General features: G+C 52.1%; 1 protein-coding gene across 3 annotated transcripts in view; it reads left to right on the forward strand.

Annotated features, from left to right (window-relative positions):
• Positions 1-2,242: 2,242 nt before the first annotated feature.
• The window catches only part of kctd7 (potassium channel tetramerization domain containing 7), an 18,471-nt gene continuing 8,213 nt past the window's right edge, over positions 2,243-12,500 (forward strand). Inside the window, exons 1-2 of one of the 3 annotated variants that reach the window (XM_062959610.1) lie at positions 2,243-2,402; positions 10,981-11,116. The gene's annotated coding sequence lies outside the window, so the exon portion shown is untranslated. Of the gene's footprint in view, positions 2,403-10,947; positions 11,117-12,500 lie in introns of all 3 variants that reach the window. The other 2 variants (XM_062959612.1, XM_062959609.1) reach the window with 2 other exon arrangements.

Raw genomic sequence — 12,500 nt, forward strand, 5'->3', positions numbered from 1 at the left:
TAGTAATATTAAATGTAATATATACAATTGTAATAGATTATTATTATTATTATATTGTGTGGCATTATAATATTATCAATATTAAATGTATATAAAATATATTATTAGTATAGCATGATTTTAGTGTTATTTATTATATATTATTATATATTACATATTGCTTACATTGTATTACATTATAATATTATCAATATTATATTTACATTATTATATTGTATTACATTATATTATTATCAATATTCTATGTATTTACAATATATTATAAGAATAGCACAATATAATTATATATTAATGTATTGTACTATATACCACTATACTGCAATATTATTAGTAATATTACATATAATATACAATTATAATAGTATATTATTATTACTACATTGTGTGACATTATAATATTATTATCAATATTATATTTACATTATTATATTGTATTACATTATATTATTATCAATATTCTATGTATTTACAATATATTATAAGAATAGCACAATATAATTATATATTAATGTATTGTACTATATACCACTATACTGCAATATTATTAGTAATATTACATATAATATACAATTATAATAGTATATTATTATTACTACATTGTGTGACATTATAATATTATTATCAATATTATATTTACATTATTATATTGTATTACATTATATTATTATCAATATTCTATGTATTTACAATATATTATAAGAATAGCACAATATAATTATATATTAATGTATTGTACTATATACCACTATACTGCAATATTATTAGTAATATTACATATAATATACAATTATAATAGTATATTATTATTACTACATTGTGTGACATTATAATATTATTATCAATATTATATTTACATTATTATATTGTATTACATTATATTATTATCAATATTCTATGTATTTACATTATAAGAATAGCACAATATAATTATATTGTACTATATACCACTATACTGCAATTTTATAATATTACATGTGATATATAATATACAATTGTAATAGTATATTATTATTATTATTATTACTATATTGTGTGGCATTATAATATTATCAATATTATATGTATATAAAATATATTATACTATTAGTATAGCATGATTTTACTGTTATATATATATTATATATATTATATTATATTATATATATATTATATATATTATTATTATATTATATATATATTATATTATTATATATTACATATTATTGCTGTGTAGCCATGTTCCAGAAGCACTCTCTCCTGACGTTTCGCCCCATCTGTGGCAGGCATCCTCAGCGGTGGTGAGGCCTGAAAGCTCTTGTCTCCCTGAGGCAAGTGTGAATGTTGCCATTGGCCAGCTTGATTGGGATTGAACAGCTTTGCAGCTTCAAAGCCCTGCTGCTTCCTGCCGGGAGGAATCCTTGGTTGGGAGGCCTAAAACCACGGGTAGGCCTCGTTGCCATGGCGACGGCGATCCAAGATGGCGCCCGGCATAGGCCTCTCCGTCTCCATGGCGACCTCCGCAGACAGGCAGGGCCCTCAAGAAAGAGGCATCCAATAAAAAGTCCCGGAGATGAGGAGGAGGCGGGTCTTCTCGGTCTCCATGGCGACTGACCGAGACAGGCAGGGCCCTCAAGAAAGAGGCAGCCAATAAGATTTCCCAGAGATGAGGAGGAGGCGGGTCCTCCTAGTCTCCATGGCGACAGAACGAGACAGGCAGGACCCTCAAGAAAGAGGCCGCCAATAAGAGGTCGCGGAGATGAGGAGGAGGCGGGTCCTCTCGGTCTCCATGGCGACCGTCGGAGAAGAGGCAGCCAATAAGAAGTCCCGGAGATGAGGAGGAGGTGGGTCCTCTCGGTCTCCATGGCGACCACAGGAGACAGGCAGGACCCTCAAGAAAAGCAGCCAATAAGAGGTCCCGGAGATGATGAGGAGGCGGGTCCTCTCGGTCTCCATGGCGACCGTCGGAGAAGAGGCAGCCAATAAAGAGGTCCCGGAGATGAGGAGGAGGTGGGTCCTCTCGGTCTCCATGGCGACCACCGGAGACAGGCAGGACCCTCAAGAAAAGCAGCCAATAAGAGGTCCCGGAGATGAGGAGGAGGCGGGTCCTCCTGGTCTCTATGGCGACAGAACGAGACAGGCAGGACCCTCAAGAAAGAGGCAGCCAATGAAAGGTCCCGGGGATGAGAGGAAGGCGAGGCCTCTCCGTCTCCATGGCGACAAATCGAGACAGGCAGGGCCCTCCAGGAAGAGGCAGCCAATGAGTGGTCCCGGAGACGAGGAAAGGGCGGGACTTGCCTCAGGCCCGCTCTCCCCATTGGCCCGCTCGCTCGCGGAGGTACCCGGATGATGGGCGGCCGAAGGAGGCTGAGAGGGCCCGCCGAGAGCAGCAAACGGGACCGGGCCGTTTCGAGGAAGGGTCGCAGGTGAGGACGGAGCGGACGGTGGGCGGGGCCGGGGAGGAGGCGGGCTCCCGTTGTGTGTGGGGGGGAAACACGCAAAGCCCCGCCCTCCTTGTGTAGCCCCGCCCCCGCTCCCTCACTGCCGCCATTCCTTCCCATTTGCCCCGCCCCCTTTGCCCCGCCTCCGCGTTGTGGCCACGCCTTCCATCCAATTCGAGCCTTACTTGGATGTGGCCCCGCCTCACATATGTAGGCCCCGCCTCTTAGCTGTAGCTCCGCCCCCTTTCAGGCAAGGCTCCTCCCCTCGTTTATAGACCCCTCCCCTTAGCTGAAGCTCCGCCCCCTCTTACGTCATGAACCCTCCCACTTTGGTTATAGTACCTCCCCTCATTTATAGGCCCCTCCCCTTAGCTTAAGCTCCGCCCCTTCTTACGTCATGAACCTTACCACTTTGGTTGTAGCTCCTCCCCCTTGTCTATAGGCCCCGCCCCCTCAGCTTATCTGTAGGCCCCGCCCCCTCAGCTCCACCCAGGATCTTATTCCCTTTATGTCATGGCCCCTCCCCCTTTGGTTGTGGCCCCTCCCCCTTGACTAGCTCCTCCTCCTAATATAATATAATTATAATTATATTTTAATATAATTATAATATAATAATATTAAAATTATATTATATTAAAGTTATATAAAAATTATATTAAAGTTATATTATAATTATAATATAACTGTAGCTCCACCCAGGATCTTATTCCCTTTATATGTCATGGCCCCTCCCCCTTTTGTTGTAGCCCCTCCCACTTTGTCATAGCTCCTCCCACTCGCCAATCACGCCTCCCATTCTCCCTGTGGCTCCTCCCCTTTTGTAGCCCCTCCCACTTTGTCATAGCCCCCACTCCCCAGACCACGCCTCCTATTATCCTTTGGCTCCGCCCCTTTTGTTGTAGCCCCTCCCCTTGTCTATAGGCCCCTCCCCCTTGGCTGTAGCTCCACCCAGGATCTTATTTATTATTTATTTACTTATTTATTTACTTATTTACTAAGGGGACTCAGAGCGGCTTACAAATCAAATGAACATACAATATATTATTAGCCTAGCTAACAATAAATAATAATAAATATAATAAATATATTATTATTTATTTACTTATTTACTACATTTATATCCCACTCTATTATTATTATTATACTATATTCTATTCCCTGTCTATGTCATGGCCCCTGCCCCTTTTGTTGTAGCCCCTCCCACTTTGTCATAGCTCCTCCCACTCCCCGACCACGCCTCCCTTTCTCCCTGTGGCTCCTCCCCTTTTGTAGCCCCTCCCACTTTGTCATAGCTCCTCCCACTCCCCGACCACGCCTCCCTTTCTCCCTGTGGCTCCTCCCCTTTTGTAGCCCCTCCCACTTTGTCATAGCTCCTCCCCCTCCCCGACCACGCCTCCCTTTCTCCCTGTGGCTCCTCCCCTTTTGTAGCCCCTCCCACTTTGTCATAGCTCCTCCCCCTCCCCGACCACGCCTCCCTTTCTCCCTGTGGCTCCTCCCCTTTTGTAGCCCCTCCCACTTTGTCATAGCTCCTCCCACTCCCCGACCACGCCTCCCTTTCTCCCTGTGGCTCCTCCCCTTTTGTAGCCCCTCCCACTTTGTCATAGCTCCTCCCACTCCCCGACCACGCCTCCCTTTCTCCCTGTGGCTCCTCCCCTTTTGTAGCCCCTCCCACTTTGTCATAGCTCCTCCCCCTCCCCGACCACGCCTCCCTTTCTCCCTGTGGCTCCTCCCCTTTTGTAGCCCCTCCCACTTTGTCATAGCTCCTCCCACTCCCCAGACCACGCCTGCCATTCTCCCTGTGGCTCCTCCCCTTTTGTAGCCCCTCCCACTTTGTCATAGCTCCTCCCCCTCCCCGACCACGCCTCCCTTTCTCCCTGTAGCTCCTCCCCTTTTGTAGCCCCTCCCACTTTGTCATAGCTCCTCCCCCTCCCCGACCACGCCTCCCTTTCTCCCTGTGGCTCCTCCCCTTTTGTAGCCCCTCCCACTTTGTCATAGCTCCTCCCACTCCCCAGACCACGCCTGCCATTCTCCCTGTAGCTCCTCCCCTTTTGTAGCCCCTCCCACTTTGTCATAGCTCCTCCCCCTCCCCGACCACGCCTCCCTTTCTCCCTGTGGCTCCTCCCCTTTTGTAGCCCCTCCCACTTTGTCATAGCTCCTCCCCCTCCCCAGACCACGCCTCCCATTCTCCCTGTGGCTCCTCCCCTTTGTAGCCCCTCCCACTTTGTCATAGCTCCTCCCACTCCCCAGACCACGCCTCCCTTTCTCCATGTGGCTCCTCCCCTTTTGTAGCCCCTCCCACTTTGTCATAACTCCTCCCACTCCCCAGACCACGCCTCCCTTTCTCCATGTGGCTCCTCCCCTTTGTAGCCCCTCCCACTTTGTCATAGCTCCTCCCACTCCCCAGACCACGCCTCCCTTTCTCCATGTGGCTCCTCCCCTTTGTAGCCCCTCCCACTTTGTCATAACTCCTCCCACTCCCCAGACCACGCCTCCCTTTCTCCATGTGGCTCCTCCCCTTTTGTAGCCCCTCCCACTTTGTCATAGCTCCTCCCACTCCCCAGACCACGCCTCCCTTTCTCCATGTGGCTCCTCCCCTTTGTAGCCCCTCCCACTTTGTCATAGCTCCTCCCACTCCCCAGACCACGCCTCCCTTTCTCCATGTGGCTCCTCCCCTTTTGTAGCCCCTCCCACTTTGTCATAGCTCCTCCCACTCCCCAGACCACGCCTCCCTTTCTCCCTGTGGCTCCTCCCCTTTGTAGCCCCTCCCACTTTGTCATAGCTCCTCCCACTCCCCAGACCACGCCTCCCTTTCTCCATGTGGCTCCTCCCCTTTGTAGCCCCTCCCACTTTGTCATAGCTCCTCCCACTCCCCAGACCACGCCTCCCTTTCTCCATGTGGCTCCTCCCCTTTGTAGCCCCTCCCACTTTGTCATAGCTCCTCCCACTCCCTAGACCATGCCTCCCTTTCTCCATGTGGCTCCTCCCCTTTGTAGCCCCTCCCACTTTGTCATAGCTCCTCCCACTCCCCAGACCACGCCTCCCTTTCTCCCTGTGGCTCCTCCCCTTTGTAGCCCCTCCCACTTTGTCATAGCTCCTCCCACTCCCCAGACCACGCCTCCCTTTCTCCCTGTGGCTCCTCCCCTTTGTAGCCCCTCCCACTTTGTCATAGCTCCTCCCACTCCCTAGACCAGGCCTCCCTTTCTCCCTGTGGCTCCTCCCCTTTTGTAGCCCCTCCCACTTTGTCATAACTCCTCCCACTCCCCAGACCACGCCTCCCTTTCTCCATGTGGCTCCTCCCCTTTTGTAGCCCCTCCCACTTTGTCATAGCTCCTCCCACTCCCCAGACCACGCCTCCCTTTCTCCATGTGGCTCCTCCCCTTTTGTAGCCCCTCCCACTTTGTCATAGCTCCTCCCCCTCCCCAGACCACGCCTCCCTTTCTCCATGTGGCTCCTCCCCTTTTGTAGCCCCTCCCACTTTGTCATAGCTCCTCCCACTCCCCAGACCACGCCTCCCTTTCTCCCTGTGGCTCCTCCCCTTTGTAGCCCCTCCCACTTTGTCATAGCTCCTCCCCCTCCCCAGACCACGCCTCCCTTTCTCCATGTGGCTCCTCCCCTTTTGTAGCCCCTCCCACTTTGTCATAGCTCCTCCCACTCCCCAGACCACGCCTCCCTTTCTCCCTGTGGCTCCTCCCCTTTGTAGCCCCTCCCACTTTGTCATAGCTCCTCCCACTCCCCAGACCACGCCTCCCTTTCTCCCTGTGGCTCCTCCCCTTTGTAGCCCCTCCCACTTTGTCATAGCTCCTCCCACTCCCCAGACCACGCCTCCCTTTCTCCCTGTGGCTCCTCCCCTTTTGTAGCCCCTCCCACTTTGTCATAGCTCCTCCCACTCCCCAGACCACGCCTCCCTTTCTCCCTGTGGCTCCTCCCCTTTGTAGCCCCTCCCACTTTGTCATAGCTCCTCCCACTCCCTAGACCAGGCCTCCCTTTCTCCCTGTGGCTCCTCCCCTTTTGTAGCCCCTCCCACTTTGTCATAACTCCTCCCACTCCCCAGACCACGCCTCCCTTTCTCCATGTGGCTCCTCCCCTTTTGTAGCCCCTCCCACTTTGTCATAGCTCCTCCCACTCCCCAGACCACGCCTCCCTTTCTCCATGTGGCTCCTCCCCTTTTGTAGCCCCTCCCACTTTGTCATAGCTCCTCCCCCTCCCCAGACCACGCCTCCCTTTCTCCATGTGGCTCCTCCCCTTTTGTAGCCCCTCCCACTTTGTCATAGCTCCTCCCACTCCCCAGACCACGCCTCCCTTTCTCCCTGTGGCTCCTCCCCTTTTGTAGCCCCTCCCACTTTGTCATAGCTCCTCCCACTCCCCAGACCACGCCTCCCTTTCTCCATGTGGCTCCTCCCCTTTTGTAGCCCCTCCCACTTTGTCATAGCTCCTCCCACTCCCCAGACCACGCCTCCCTTTCTCCCTGTGGCTCCTCCCCTTTGTAGCCCCTCCCACTTTGTCATAGCTCCTCCCACTCCCCAGACCACGCCTCCCTTTCTCCATGTGGCTCCTCCCCTTTTGTAGCCCCTCCCACTTTGTCATAGCTCCTCCCACTCCCCAGACCACGCCTCCCTTTCTCCATGTGGCTCCTCCCCTTTTGTAGCCCCTCCCACTTTGTCATAGCTCCTCCCACTCCCCAGACCACGTCTCCCTTTCTCCCTGTGGCTCCTCCCCTTTGTAGCCCCTCCCACTTTGTCATAGCTCCTCCCACTCCCCAGACCACGCCTCCCTTTCTCCCTGTGGCTCCTCCCCTTTTGTAGCCCCTCCCACTTTGTCATAGCTCCTCCCACTCCCCAGACCACGCCTCCCTTTCTCCCTGTGGCTCCTCCCCTTTTGTAGCCCCTCCCACTTTGTCATAGCTCCTCCCACTCCCCAGACCACGCCTCCCTTTCTCCCTGTGGCTCCTCCCCTTTGTAGCCCCTCCCACTTTGTCATAGCTCCTCCCACTCCCCAGACCACGCCTCCCTTTCTCCCTGTGGCTCCTCCCCTTTGTAGCCCCTCCCACTTTGTCATAGCTCCTCCCACTCCCCAGACCACGCCTCCCTTTCTCCCTGTGGCTCCTCCCCTTTGTAGCCCCTCCCACTTTGTCATAGCTCCTCCCACTCCCCAGACCACGCCTCCCTTTCTCCCTGTGGCTCCTCCCCTTTTGTAGCCCCTCCCACTTTGTCATAGCTCCTCCCACTCCCCAGACCACGCCTCCCTTTCTCCCTGTGGCTCCTCCCCTTTTGTAGCCCCTCCCACTTTGTCATAGCTCCTCCCACTCCCCAGACCACGCCTCCCTTTCTCCCTGTGGCTCCTCCCCTTTTGTAGCCCCTCCCACTTTGTCATAGCTCCTCCCACTCCCCAGACCACGCCTCCCTTTCTCCCTGTGGCTCCTCCCCTTTTGTAGCCCCTCCCACTTTGTCATAGCTCCTCCCACTCCCCAGACCACGCCTCCCTTTCTCCCTGTGGCTCCTCCCCTTTTGTAGCCCCTCCCACTTTGTCATAGCTCCTCCCACTCCCCAGACCACGCCTCCCTTTCTCCCTGTGGCTCCTCCCCTTTTGTAGCCCCTCCCACTTTGTCATAGCTCCTCCCACTCCCCAGACCACGCCTCCCTTTCTCCCTGTGGCTCCTCCCCTTTGTAGCCCCTCCCACTTTGTCATAGCTCCTCCCACTCCCCAGACCACGCCTCCCTTTCTCCCTGTGGCTCCTCCCCTTTTGTAGCCCCTCCCACTTTGTCATAGCTCCTCCCACTCCCCAGACCACGCCTCCCTTTCTCCATGTGGCTCCTCCCCTTTGTAGCCCCTCCCACTTTGTCATAGCTCCTCCCACTCCCCAGACCACGCCTCCCTTTCTCCCTGTGGCTCCTCCCCTTTTGTAGCCCCTCCCACTTTGTCATAGCTCCTCCCACTCCCCAGACCACGCCTCCCTTTCTCCATGTGGCTCCTCCCCTTTGTAGCCCCTCCCACTTTGTCATAGCTCCTCCCACTCCCCAGACCACGCCTCCCTTTCTCCCTGTGGCTCCTCCCCTTTTGTAGCCCCTCCCACTTTGTCATAGCTCCTCCCACTCCCCAGACCACGCCTCCCTTTCTCCCTGTGGCTCCTCCCCTTTGTAGCCCCTCCCACTTTGTCATAGCTCCTCCCACTCCCCAGACCACGCCTCCCTTTCTCCCTGTGGCTCCTCCCCTTTTGTAGCCCCTCCCACTTTGTCATAGCTCCTCCCACTCCCCAGACCACGCCTCCCTTTCTCCATGTGGCTCCTCCCCTTTGTAGCCCCTCCCACTTTGTCATAGCTCCTCCCACTCCCTAGACCAGGCCTCCCTTTCTCCCTGTGGCTCCTCCCCTTTGTAGCCCCTCCCACTTTGTCATAGCTCCTCCCACTCCCTAGACCAGGCCTCCCTTTCTCCATGTGGCTCCTCCCCTTTTGTAGCCCCTCCCACTTTGTCATAGCTCCTCCCACTCCCCAGACCACGCCTCCCTTTCTCCATGTGGCTCCTCCCCTTTTGTAGCCCCTCCCACTTTGTCATAGCTCCTCCCACTCCCCAGACCACGCCTCCCTTTCTCCCTGTGGCTCCTCCCCTTTTGTAGCCCCTCCCACTTTGTCATAGCTCCTCCCACTCCCTAGACCAGGCCTCCCTTTCTCCCTGTGGCTCCTCCCCTTTTGTAGCCCCTCCCACTTTGTCATAGCTCCTCCCACTCCCCAGACCACGCCTCCCTTTCTCCATGTGGCTCCTCCCCTTTTGTAGCCCCTCCCACTTTGTCATAGCTCCTCCCACTCCCTAGACCAGGCCTCCCTTTCTCCCTGTGGCTCCTCCCCTTTGTAGCCCCTCCCACTTTGTCATAGCTCCTCCCACTCCCCAGACCACGCCTCCCTTTCTCCCTGTGGCTCCTCCCCTTTTGTAGCCCCTCCCACTTTGTCATAGCTCCTCCCACTCCCCAGACCACGCCTCCCTTTCTCCCTGTGGCTCCTCCCCTTTTGTAGCCCCTCCCACTTTGTCATAGCTCCTCCCACTCCCCAGACCACGCCTCCCTTTCTCCCTGTGGCTCCTCCCCTTTTGTAGCCCCTCCCACTTTGTCATAGCTCCTCCCACTCCCCAGACCACGCCTCCCTTTCTCCCTGTGGCTCCTCCCCTTTGTAGCCCCTCCCACTTTGTCATAGCTCCTCCCACTCCCCAGACCACGCCTCCCTTTCTCCCTGTGGCTCCTCCCCTTTGTAGCCCCTCCCACTTTGTCATAGCTCCTCCCACTCCCCAGACCACGCCTCCCTTTCTCCATGTGGCTCCTCCCCTTTTGTAGCCCCTCCCACTTTGTCATAGCTCCTCCCACTCCCCAGACCACGCCTCCCTTTCTCCCTGTGGCTCCTCCCCTTTGTAGCCCCTCCCACTTTGTCATAGCTCCTCCCACTCCCTAGACCAGGCCTCCCTTTCTCCCTGTGGCTCCTCCCCTTTGTAGCCCCTCCCACTTTGTCATAGCTCCTCCCACTCCCCAGACCACGCCTCCCTTTCTCCCTGTGGCTCCTCCCCTTTTGTAGCCCCTCCCACTTTGTCATAGCTCCTCCCACTCCCCAGACCACGCCTCCCTTTCTCCCTGTGGCTCCTCCCCTTTGTAGCCCCTCCCACTTTGTCATAGCTCCTCCCACTCCCCAGACCACGCCTCCCTTTCTCCCTGTGGCTCCTCCCCTTTGTAGCCCCTCCCACTTTGTCATAGCTCCTCCCACTCCCCAGACCACGCCTCCCTTTCTCCCTGTGGCTCCTCCCCTTTTGTAGCCCCTCCCACTTTGTCATAGCTCCTCCCACTCCCCAGACCACGCCTCCCTTTCTCCCTGTGGCTCCTCCCCTTTTGTAGCCCCTCCCACTTTGTCATAGCTCCTCCCACTCCCCAGACCACGCCTCCCTTTCTCCATGTGGCTCCTCCCCTTTTGTAGCCCCTCCCACTTTGTCATAGCTCCTCCCACTCCCCAGACCACGCCTCCCTTTCTCCCTGTGGCTCCTCCCCTTTGTAGCCCCTCCCACTTTGTCATAGCTCCTCCCACTCCCCAGACCACGCCTCCCTTTCTCCCTGTGGCTCCTCCCCTTTGTAGCCCCTCCCACTTTGTCATAGCTCCTCCCACTCCCCAGACCACGCCTCCCTTTCTCCCTGTGGCTCCTCCCCTTTGTAGCCCCTCCCACTTTGTCATAGCTCCTCCCCCTCCCCGACCACGCCTCCCTTTCTCCCTGTGGCTCCTCCCCTTTGTAGCCCCTCCCACTTTGTCATAGCTCCTCCCACTCCCCAGACCACGCCTGCCATTCTCCCTGTGGCTCCTCCCCTTTGGTGTTAGCCCCTCCCCCTTGTCTATAGGCCCCTCCCCCTTGGCTGTAGCTCCACCCGGGATTTTATTTACTTATTTATTTACTTATTTACTACATTTATATCCCGCTCTATTATTATTATTATTATTATACTATATTCTATTCCCTGTCTATGTCCTGGCCCCTCCCCCTCATCCTTCCCTCATCCTTCCCTCCGGAGGCCTGAATCCCGGCTTGCCTTGTCCACGTGCAGGACAACTCCGGGGTGGCGAGTGGACGGTCCTTGCTGGCCATGACCCGCGCGGCCCTGTCTCCCGGTGAGCCGGCCCACCGCTGAGGAAAAAACGAAGACCGGACCGGGCTAGCGCTGCACCCTCTTCCCCATCCAGGTTTGGATCCCATGCTTCTGATTTCCTGACCGGCTCTCACCACTGCCATTTCACAGAAACAACAGTAGAGAAAATAAGTAAACAGTGTCCAAAAAATAAAAAATCATATCTATCATTGATTGACTGGCAGATTGACAGACTGATTGATAGACTGATAGATTGATTGATTGACAGACAGACTGATTGATAGACTGATAGATAGATAAACAGACTGATAGATTGATTGATTGACAGACTGAGTGATAGACTGATAGATAGATAAAAAGACATTGATAGACTGATTGATTGATTGACAGACTGATTGATAGACTGATAGATAGATAGATAAACAGACTGATTGATAGACTGATAGATAGATTGATTGACAGACAGACTGATAGACTGATAGATAAACAGACTGATTGATAGACTGGTAGATTGATTGATTGACAGACAGACAGATTGACTGGCAGATAGATAGATAAACAGACTGATTGATAGACTGATAGATAGATTGATTGACAGACAGACTGATAGACTGATAGATAAACAGACTGATTGATAGACTGATAGATAGATAGATAAACAGACTGATTGATAGACTGGTAGATTGATTGATTGACAGACAGACAGATTGACTGGCAGATAGATAGATAAACAGACTGACTGACTGTCAGACTGACTGATAGATTGATTGATTGACAGACAGACAGATTGACTGGCAGATAGATAGATAAACAGACTGATTGATAGATTGATTGATTGATTGATTGACAGACAGACAGACAGACAGACAGACAGATTGACTGGCAGATAGATAGATAAACAGACTGATTGAAAGACTGATTGATTGATTGATTGACAGACAGACAGACTGACAGATAGATAAACTGATTGAAAGACAGACAGATTGACAGGCAGACTGATAGATAAACAGACTGATTGATAGACTGATTGATTGATTGACAGACAGACAGACAGACTGGCAGATAGATAAACAGACTGATTGATAGACTGATAGATTGATTGATTGACAGACAGACAGATTGAGACAGACAGACTGGCAGATAGATAGATAAACAGACTGATTGATAGACTGATAGATTGATTGATTGACAGACAGACAGACAGACTGATAGACTGATAGATAAACAGACTGATTGATAGACTGATAGATTGATTGATTGACAGACAGACAGACTGACTGGCAGATAGATAGATAAACAGACTGATTGATAGACGGATAGATTGATTGATAGACAGACAGACAGATTGACTGGCAGATAGATAGATAAACATACTGATTGATAGACGGATAGATTGATTGATAGACAGACAGATTGACTGGCAGATAGATAAACAGACTGATTGATAGACTGATAGATTGATTGATTGACAGACAGAC

The sequence above is a fragment of the Anolis carolinensis genome, unplaced genomic scaffold (assembly GCF_035594765.1).
Source record: "Anolis carolinensis isolate JA03-04 unplaced genomic scaffold, rAnoCar3.1.pri scaffold_7, whole genome shotgun sequence".
NCBI lineage: Eukaryota > Metazoa > Chordata > Lepidosauria > Squamata > Dactyloidae > Anolis > Anolis carolinensis.